The 9,608-nt window shown below is 33.0% G+C and overlaps 1 long non-coding RNA gene across 1 annotated transcript; it reads left to right on the top strand.

Annotated features, from left to right (window-relative positions):
• Positions 1-572: 572 nt before the first annotated feature.
• On the top strand, positions 573-5,856 carry LOC143043336 (uncharacterized). The gene is made up of 3 exons (XR_012968320.1): positions 573-649; positions 4,283-4,689; positions 5,533-5,856. It is a non-coding gene; the product is annotated as an uncharacterized LOC143043336 (long non-coding RNA).
• Positions 5,857-9,608: the final 3,752 nt, after the last annotated feature.

Below are 9,608 nucleotides of genomic sequence, written 5' to 3' on the forward strand. Positions count from 1 at the left end.
CATCAACGTTTTTTCATGGTTTTCTACGGTTTAAAATTGAATTTAGGATTAAATTATAAGAAATGACTGTAATATTTTTTCTGTCTATTCGAAATAACATAAAAAATGTGGTGCACACTGTTAAATAACCCGCTACGCGCGTTATTCAGTGTGCACCAAATTTTTTATGTTATTTCTTCATAGACAGAAAAAATATTACAGTCATTCCTTAAATACATCATTCATAAATGAAGACAGTTTTAAAAGACTATACAAAGTACACATCAGTTTAAAAATTTTAAAGGTCTGTGTTTTTGTTGTTGAAAACAATGCATTTGAAATGTATGGGGAAAATAAAGATAGATTGTATGGAAAAAACATCTTTAGCATTATAAGAACTTCATCATTTTATGTATCATAAATTTATTTCAGATTCACTTTCCTAAATTTTTGACAAATATAGGAATTGAAGGCATACCGCAGGGAAAATATGAAATATGGAAAATGTTTATGATTTTGTCTTTTTAGTGGTATGTAACACATATTTATTTATTAGTAAAAACAATCATATTTTGATTTTCAGATTTTATACCGAGTGAGAGTACAACAACAACAATGACGTCATTAAGTTGTATTTATATCATGTTTAAAGTACTTCTCCGAATAAATGGTAAGTGTGTACAAGTCCTGTGGTAATTTGTTCAACCATGCCTCATGCAATATATCAGCAAAGCTGTAATAGAACAAGTTCGGTAGTGATACACTATTTAGGAGGTAGACGAAGGTCAATTCCTCCGAAAAATACTAGCTATATTTTTAGATAAATACATTTTCATGTTTTTTAAAAGGTGGTATGGGTGTCTTGCTGTAAAAAAAGCCTCTTGGCTTGTTAGTTATTTTGTTTAGTTGTCTTTCTATTTTAAGATTTGCGATCATTTGAATTTGTTACACGCACATTGAAACCCCTATTACGACGTCAATCTACCATATATCGAAAATTAATCTACTCATCGATCACGATCTTGTTGAGAATATCAATATATTTTAATACTGCACTATATATGATTTTAAAAGTCAATTCTATAAAATATACCTCTTTAATTGCTTTTAACTAGTTCCTTATCTACTACCAAGGAACTAATCATAAATTTTTTGATATAAAACATATGATAGTAGTGGAATTAAATTTTTTGGAATTTACAAATTCTTTGGTTGTTTGAGAAAAACTATGTACTTTCGACGGTCCTGTTGATCGACCGTTTAATTCTGATGACAGTTTTGACTTTTTAATTCTTTACACTACACTTCCACACAATCATATCAAGCAAAATGTTTCCTAATATTAAATTAAATGTTTGTTTAAAAATTTAATTTTAAAAATATATTTGCTGCAACTCATTTCAAGCCTTCTTCTCAAATGAGAACGGTAAATTTTCTAGATTTACTTTCTGGAGGTGAGTTGAGATGATTGAAACTGTTAATGTTCTCCTTGACAACATTTATGGACATACCTTCAGGTTGTATGTATTCCCAGGGGCATTAGTTTCGCCTTTATAAGCAAACTGGTTCTTGTATTGTTATAAATCACAGTTGATGGCCAAACTCTGTAAAGATCGTCTTAATAATATTTGATTGATGAATTTACGACAAAAGGGAAGATTTTTCGTTCCCTATTGTTAAGATTCCATTTTTTACGGTGATATTCCTTTTGCAACAATCTTACGGTGATTTTATATCCCAACTTGTTCGCTATCCCTATGTCTACAGGGACGTTTTGGATTTCAATGAACTTTAATTATGTATCACTGGTAAATTTTTAAGTCAGGGATTTCGTTGCCACAAATTACTTAAAACCTTTACTAAATTCTTTCATATTTACATAGATTTTGTTTGGAAATTTGACTGTACCTGTAGAAAACTTTTTTCTAACGGAATAGCACATCATAATTTTACTGTGATTTTGTTTACATTTGTACCAAGACCGGAGATTTATATACAATCCGGGTTAACTAATTTTTTTGGCAGATATTTGGAATCCTATGGTTTTATCCATGTCGTGGCATTAAAATATTTTCCCCACTTACCCCTACTTTTCTTTTTATAATTCTATTACACATAGTTTTAAAAGCCATATTTGAAAATGCTATACAATTCTTGTTTTTTCATAATTTTTTGAAGAAAAAGGGTGCCCATGTTAAATGTATGAAAAGTATAGAAAGAATTATTTCCCGCCAAATTTTCAATGGCTTATATCTCGAAAACAAGCACACGGAACCTTATTTTGATTCTGATTTTTTAGTTCCTTTTTTATATACTATCAGTTTATAGCAGTATTTTAAAAATCATGTTATTTTGAAACAGAGTAGCGAACATCCTAAATCCATCAGGTGTTGGATGTGTCATGATTGATACTTTTAAAGTCTAAGATACCTTATTTTTTATTATTTGTTACTTGCTTTGAACTAGCTGTCAGTAACTGCCTTTTTTGTTGTGGAATTTTTTAGTAACCTGTAACGTCCGGTCTGTGTTTTGGTTAGATGTTTTCTGCTGATTTTTATAGTTGTTCTTATTTTTTACTATTACATCACTGTCCCAGCAAACTAGTTTAACCCCGCCACATTCTATATGTGCCTGTCCCATGTAAGGAGAATGTTATTGAGTTGTCGTTTTTTTGGCTGTTTTTCGTTCATTGTTTTGTAATTAAATTACGTTGTTAGTTTTCTCGTTCGAATTGTATGTGATGTGGGTTTTGCTCATTTTTTAAAAGCCGTACGGTTACCTATAGTTTTAAACTTATATGCCATTGTGTTACTGGTGGAGAGTTGTATCATCGGAAATCATACAACTTCCTATTTTCATATTAAACAAACTTATGATAAAATAAAACTTCGTATGGAGTAAATAACGAAGCACTTAAATCTTCTTAATATGGTAATATTCAAACTCAATTAAAAAAATTACAAAAGACATGATCCTGTAGCTTGAAGTTTACCTAGGAGCATATAACTATCACGACCATGAGTATTTTTTTTAACTTTTTCAATTTTTCACTTCAAAACTTTTATACGTCCCTTCTATGAAAGAGATGTATTACACAATAGTTCAATTATGCTTCATAACGGGTAAATAATGAAGCACTTATTAATATCCTAAGCAAAAAATAAACTTGTATCACGATAAAATTATAACATAAATCTAATACTTGAATTTGTAGATTAATGTTGTTAAAGGAGTTAAGTGTTACACTACATATAATTTATATTACTTTAGTCAATGGAATCCATGCTGGTAATCGTATGCTTGGACCGATCTAACATATCCACCCTAGGTAGAAACATTTTTCTTTAAGTAATTTCACTGTATGGAATATGCTTGGATCGATCCGACATTTCCGTGCCTATGTCGAGCCTATTTTTATCAAATAAGTTCACTGTATGGAATTCACACTGATATGCATATGTAAAGATTGGTCCAACATGTTCGCCACTAGGGGGGGGGGACTTTTTTCCTCACGTAAGTTCACTGTATCGAATCCATACCGGTATGCGTATGTTTAGATCCGTACAACATGTTCCCTCTAGGTAGAGACCTTTTTCTTCACGTAAGTTCACTGTATATAATCTGTTTGTATCGATCCGACACGTCCGCGCTTAGGTAGAAACTGTTTCCATAAGAAAAGGTTCCTTCTATGGAATCCAAACCTGTATGCGTATGTTTATATCGGTTCAGCATGTCCGCCCCAGGAAAAGACTGTTTTAGCACGTTTATCCACTGTGTGTAATCCAAACCGATATGCATATATTTAGATTGGTCCAACATATCCGCCCCTGGGTGAAAACTTTTCATAACGTATGTTCACTATATGGATTTTTCACCGGTGCGCGCCATAACAAATATGTTACGATGCTGATGTTGTATCAACCCAACACGTTCGACCAAAGGACTGATCAAACATAATCTAACATACCGAGATATACTCCATACATTGTTGTAAATCTGTATAAAAATGAAAATTAGCAATAATTGGTCTTTAATGCGGTATTTGGTCATATATAGACTCCTTCAAGCTGAAACAAACATGTTAACTTGTCCTTGTGAAATTTAAAGAAGACTTCACGTCTGAAGAATAATTTTTCGACAAGAAATTAAGGAATTATTTGTTAACATTGCAAATTTCATATGACAATAAGGAATGGTTAAACTTGTAAACAGGATACCAAGACAAAAATAAAATCATTATTCAGAACTCTAATGTGTAACTGTTCATATTTAAAATAAAAGTGTTGAAGATCTGATATTGTAGGTTTGCTTTAGAATTTACAATTACACATCCAGACGATAAATTGATATCAACAGAAGGAGTATCACTTTCACACGTCAATTTCTTACAGTTTGATGCAAGAGGTTACAGGGATGTGAAGGTGACATTGCAAGACGCTCAGTTCGTAGTTCTTATTGGAGGATGGGGTAATACAATATCAGCGCTGTACATAGAAGAACATAGATACTTATATCATGGAACACTGCTCAATTTCGAGTATAAAACGTATTGGATATCTTGGAATTTTTTTCAGGTGTACGTGGGTCTGGGGAGTATACAAGGTAGTGGTGTAATTTTGTATGGACAGCCACAATGTCCGATTAAATTAATAGATGCTACCTTTGGTGCAAATTTCGGAGAGACTTTAGATAACAGGGTAAATCAGGCAGGTTAGTTCTCTTTTGTTAAGGTGTTAAAATTATTTAGATTCAACTTAAAAATTGTATCTGCCAAAGAAAAAAATAATTGAAAGTTAACAAATCAATGCCATATAAACTACTTGATTCCTGAAAATGATTCACAACTACCTTAAAAAACAACTATAATAACTATCATATTGATATCTTGAATTACATAAATTTTAAATTTCTTCAAAATATATATACTCTAAAACTTTTATTGTTTACTTTTGTTAATGTCGAATATTTTTCATTTGAACATATTTCTTGATATTGCATGCCTAACTTTACTTTTTTGTGGAAAAGTCAGGAAAGTTAAATCACAAAAAATACTGAACTCCGAGGAAATTTCAAAACGGAAAGTCCATAATAAAAAAAGCAAAATCAAAAGCTCAAACACATCACACGAATGGATAACAACTGTCATATTCCTGACTTGTTACAGGCATTTTCGTAATATGTAGAAAATAGTGGATTGAAGCTGGTTTTATAGCTAGCTTAACTTTCACTTGTATGACAGTTGCATCAACTTCCATCATATTGAAAACGATGCGTGACCAAACAAACAGACATAATCGGTAAAAGTGTCACGAACCGCACTAAAAACTGGGAGTGATCTCAGGTGCGCCAGATCTTGCTCACATGTGGAACCCGTCGTGTTGGTTATCAATTCACAACAAAACAAACAAAAAACATGCATAGGAAAACCTAAAAGCAAATAAATAGCGCATTGATAAACAAATGTTAGCCATCTCAAAGTTATATCGAGACCTTCATCATAAGGCAAATCTCTACCTCACTGCAAGTTTAAAATATTACACTTTCTGATTACAGATATGATTCGTGTTAATGGCAGGTTTTGTGGACAAGATAAATCATGCGACATCGTGAGCATTATATTATTGGTTGAGAGTAGGAGCAGGATAGAATGTGCTATCATTTGTAAGATAACATCAGGATGTACCTTTTTTTTGTCTTCAACATTAATTTACATCAATACAAACTATTTGAAAATGGCGTAGGGTCAAACATTGTAGTTTCAGAAAAGGTATATTGGGAATGTTAATCTACGATGTGATGATTCGAACATGTGCTATCATTTGTAAGATAACATCAGTACGTACCTTTTTCGTCTTCAACATTAATTTACATCAATGCAAACTATTTAAAAATTGCATAGGGTCAAATATTGTAGTTTCAGAAAAGGTATATTGGGAATGGTAATCTATGATCTGATGATTTGAACAAACTACACCTTTTGTATGTGTTGTTATTTTTTTTTGGTGTTGTTTTATGTTGGATGATGGAACATGAAATACAATGATAAATTGGTTTATTTCATAAAGTGTAGATATAATATGCATTTTATTTGATATTAAAAATGGCAATGATATACAAATCTGGATGATTCATACTTTGTATATGGATACCTCATGTTACAAATTTTATTATTGTGCTTGAGTAGAGAGATTAATTAGTATTAATTTGAATGTTATATTTCAATGTTTGGTTTGTCATATTGGGGTAATTGTGTTGATTGCAGACTTTTTGAAGAGTATGTAAAATTTCCCAATTTTTCTAAGCATATTTTGGAGACCTCTTGCACTGTTAAAGATCTATACTCAAGATATAATCCTTTTTTTGGGATCTTTTTTGCGTTGTTTCAAAAGTTTTCATTCTTCGTTAATATGAAATGAGACAATGTGTGTTGTAAAAAGCCCAGAATACTAAAGCTGCCCCGAAATGCGCGTCTCTTGGAAATACAAAAATTTAATCCTGGTATCTATGATGATGTTTTTTGGAAGATGTGATACATGTTATGTTTTGTTTCATTATTGTGTATTTGAATAAAAATATTTCATTTGAGATTTATTAGTGTGAATGTCCCTTTGGTATCTTTTACCCCTCTTTGATCAGAGATATCGTGTACAAAATAAAATAACAAAAGTGTGGAAATCATAGGAAAATACAGAACAGAAACTCCTATAAAAATGCCAAAATCAAACGAATGAAAACAACTGTCATATTCCTGACTTGGTACAGGCATTTCCCTATGTAGAAAATGGTGGATAAAACTTGATTTATAGCTAGATTAACCTCCTGCAAGAAATTAATTGCTTAGATAACAAATTTAATTAAGAATGTTATGTTATATTAAAAGCAAGAACTATAATTACTATATACTAATAAAATTAAGAATGGCAACGAGGAATTCGTTAAAGTAATCACCGGAACAAAGGCAAAATACAGTCTATGGCAACCAATGGCTCTTTAACACATGGAGAAAATACCCGCACCCGGAGTAGGGATTCAGCTGACCCCTCACAAAATGAATATGAGTTCAGCGATAATGGACGTCACAGTAAACTCCGAAACATATGAATGAACAAAAAAAAAAAAAAAAAAAACAGAAAAAAAAAACAATAAGCCAAAGGTTCCTGTCTAAGAACAGACACAGTGTTAAACATGTCCGAGTCAAAATTTTGAACTCTAGCGTCCATTCACAGCAATTGGCACAGTAAAACCCAGTTTACATTAAAGAAGCTGAGTCCTAACTTTGAACCTCATGAACTGCTGAAGCGTCCAGTAAGAAAAAGTCTTGTGGTCCAGTGCTTTTTGTCTTTTGCCTTTAAGTGCCCGTGTTGATCTGGACATAGAAATACTGGTCATTTGTCCAATCTTGTTAGCCATGTCAGTGCTCTTACCAGATTTATATTACAATTATATCAGCAAGTCAAAATTGTTTGTCGATCAAGTATTTTTCAAAGAGTTAAGTCCCTTGAAAACATTAATTATATGGAAAATAACAGTGTAAGTGACACCACGTGTAAAATGAGTTTGAATGTCCCTTTGCTATCTTTCGCCCGTCTTGGACTAGTTAGAAATTTAGGTACGTCATTATTGTTCAAAGAGTAACGCCCCTTGAAAGTATCAATTTAGAGAAAATTGCATTGTTAACGCCTTCTCATGTGCAATTTCTGTAATATATTTTGATAAAAATTATTTCAAAGGCTTATAACAGCAATGTCTAGGACATATTCGAATATAAGGGTCGATCAAGGATTTTCAAAAAGTTACGTCATTTAGAAATATTAATCATAAGGTAAATTACGATGCAAGTGCTCACAAGACTACATTTCTTTAAGAAATTGTAAAAAGTTTGAACATGTATATTATGTGAAACGTAGGGGACATTGTAACTCTATTCTTTTATTGGGACGGTGCAGTCCGGTGTATCCGCGCACCTTAGACTTATGACTTCACTTCATTCAACTGATAAAACCAATAATTGGATAATATTGTGTGAATACATTCATAACATACTTTTATTTCATAAGCTTATCAGTTTGTAGGGTTTCACCTTCAAGATTTTGTGTAATGTGGTTCCAAAATTGGGGAAACCCCTGTTCTGAGAGTTCCTCCAATGTCCGGTGATTTCGCGCATGCCTTCTAAAAATAGCTTATTTTGAATAGAGGAAAGATTTGCTACTACGAAAGGTAACTAAATTCAAACCAAGCACACTGCCAAGGATGCAGATCAAACAGTATTTCAATCTGATAAACAATTGACTTAAGTATAACAAATTTTATATGATGCTGTATTTGTTTTAAATGGACATTGGCCACATATTGTTAATCACGGGATTGCAGTTATTATTTCAATCTGGAATTTATCAATTTTATTTTTTTATCCCTTCTGAATGCTAAAACAATAGCAATAACAATTTCATTTGCGTTACGGTGTTGATATTACGAAATCAGCTTATGCGCGGTATCACCCGCCGCGCGGACACTAGATGTTTTTGTGCTTTGTTGCGGTCTGATGAGGGAAGCCCTTTCCGACTTATTTTTACAGTTTGTATACCAGTTACAACACTGTCCCCGTTCAATTAGACGATTGTGCGATAAGAAAAATGTAAAATAATGCCACTTTTCTTATGCCCTGTACCCAAGTCAGGAGTAATTGAATGGTTGTCGTTAATTGCGTCATGCAATATCAGATTGTGGTTTATTGTTTTAGTTCTATGGTTTCGTCGTTTGAACTGTCTTACAATTCATCTTGCACACACCTTAAGCATGTTAAGGGTTTTCTCATTCGTCGCACCTCCAAAAATTCCACATTAGAAATGATCTCACTCATAGGTGAATAATTTATTTATTCATATAGATTAAGATTACACTTCGTACCAACTGCCGTACAGAAGGTGACAGGCTCTCAACAGAAAACAAATAATCATCTGTTAAGATTGAACTAAGTCATAAAGCAACAGCGTTTGTGCAATCCGTGGCACTGAACTTGCCATCATGAACACCTGCAGTCTTGTCTACACATGAATAGTCAACATAGGTTAATGTTAATCCAGATCTTGGAACAATAACTGGCATAGGAAAACAGGGCGTTTCAGAGGAGATCGATAGGCCTGTTGCATACCAAAACACGGCGTTATAGAAGATATCCCTATTTCACACTTTATCAAGGCGTTATAGAAGAGACCCCTTATGCACACCTGCAACAAATCAATCCTACATCTAGATAACTAGATTTCTCCGACTTAAGGATCTGCTGTTCTCCCGATTAACAAGTTCGAAAGACCGGGCAGAATTCTTCCATACATAGAAAGCTAGCTTCAGAAACGTCACAGACGAGTTACAAGTTTCTGACTCTGAACAGGTTGACCTACTGATCAAGAGGCTAGGGCCAGAGTTTCCCAAACATGCCCTGAGTATAAGGGCATCTAATACCAACAACCCAACAAGAGGCCTACAGAGATTATCAGAGAGACTGGACTTACTGGTCGTTTAGAACTGTTGGAGGCGTCTCTCGTGAACGAACCTGTCAACTTCCCAACATTGACGAACAAGAACAACTGATCACTCCTTTAAGATTTGTCAGATATTATCTCAGAAAT

This window comes from Mytilus galloprovincialis, chromosome 8, assembly GCF_965363235.1.
Source record: "Mytilus galloprovincialis chromosome 8, xbMytGall1.hap1.1, whole genome shotgun sequence".
Classification (NCBI taxonomy): Eukaryota; Metazoa; Mollusca; class Bivalvia; order Mytilida; family Mytilidae; genus Mytilus; species Mytilus galloprovincialis.